At 39.0% G+C, this 1,598-nt stretch overlaps 1 pseudogene; it reads right to left on the reverse strand.

The window, feature by feature from the left end:
* Positions 1-384: 384 nt before the first annotated feature.
* On the reverse strand, positions 385-1,357 carry LOC139479466 (uncharacterized; annotated as a pseudogene).
* Between the last annotated feature and the right edge of the window lie 241 nt (positions 1,358-1,598).

Below are 1,598 nucleotides of genomic sequence, written 5' to 3' on the forward strand. Positions count from 1 at the left end.
ATCACCTCACACATGGTATCACTCAGATAAAAGGATCTGCCATAGGGCTCAAATTCGCCCATCGGCTAAACACTCCAATGCTTTGTGAGCTCCAAACACTCCAATATTTTGTGAGCTCAAATTCTTGAGATAACAGGATGTAAAATCTGTTCGCTTGTGTTATGCGAAGACCTCGAATGGTTCAACACAGTTACTGAACACTACACCTCACCTTCCTCACATGAGTTCGTGACACCAAATTCACGTGCAATGTAGGCAAACTCTTACGGTATTATCTCATAATGAATTAATCGTAAGTTCTAATTCCCTTTGCTCAAACGAACATAAAGTAATTACTAGGTACAACATACGCATCTCAAGGGTTATGTCTACTGCAGCTCGAAATTAAAAGGAGTAAATGTACAAACCCAACAAAGACGACATCTTTAATAATTTTGTTAAATTGTCTTTGATATAACCGTCTTTTGCTTTGTCAGAGGCCCAGCGGCCGTGTCTCTTGAACATCCTGTCGGTGACCGGCGTTGGCAGCGGCTATTGCTCCTCCCGAACGAAAACTGTATAATCCAATTTTAGAAACGTCTAACTGATGCATTTAACTTTTCAAGAAATATTTCTCTCGCTCGAGTATATGACAGAGACATTTCTCTCTTCAGTTTATAACTGCCTACCCTTTTGCGACAACTAATTTGACGCGATATATACTCCTCAGAATCTTGCTTAACATTTGCAGCTGTCAAATATCGACCAAAAATGTTCACTGGACAAAGTTCGGACCATGAGGCCGAAATCAACACATACCTACCATCTCTGAACACGCCTATCTTGTTTTATTCAAACAACACACGAACATATCTATCATGAAAACATAGGTCTGAACGTTTTATATGTACCACTTCAGAAAATATGAAACAAACCTGCATAGAGAGAATAGGCACAGTCAAAAATCGTAAATCTAACTGGGTATCAATTGGCACTTTCTTCTGGAAGGATTATTATAATTTCTCAGGGCTGCTTCTCTGACATTCTTTAAGAGATCAAACTGACATGAACCTGGAAAACCTGCTACTTGTTGTGCCCAGCTTATTCCATATATTGCTGCAACAACAGAATGTGATTTCTTACCACCTTGCAGAAGATACGTGAGATATAAACCATCACGCAAAGAATTTGCTGGTAAACAAGGCACCTCTGGAAAATGTGAACTCCATTTTTTTCTATGGAATATAAGCTCTCTTGTACTTATCGACAGTGGCAGGTGCTTTTGATTTGACACTATTTCTGGCATGTGTGCTGCTAAACTGATCAAATCCTTAAGAACCAAGGAATCTTTCTCCTTCCTGATGCCCAGACCAAACATATCTACAATATTAACATCAAACTGAATTAAATCTAATTGCCAGAACGTATCCATTATAATAAATGAATCAAACGTAGAAGCTTTGCTTCCACCTTCAACAGTAGTACTGACTTTAAGTTAGCATATATGCAACAAAAGATCTGGGGTTATCACCATGTAACAAGACAGATCAATATGACGCAGAGGGCCACACGGGTACAACCGTAGTTGTAGGAGCCTTGTTACTCAGAACAAATTTAAT

Source organism: Haliotis cracherodii, unplaced genomic scaffold (assembly GCF_022045235.1).
Source record: "Haliotis cracherodii isolate W230 unplaced genomic scaffold, xgHalCrac1.p SCAF_4, whole genome shotgun sequence".
Taxonomy (NCBI): domain Eukaryota; kingdom Metazoa; phylum Mollusca; class Gastropoda; order Lepetellida; family Haliotidae; genus Haliotis; species Haliotis cracherodii.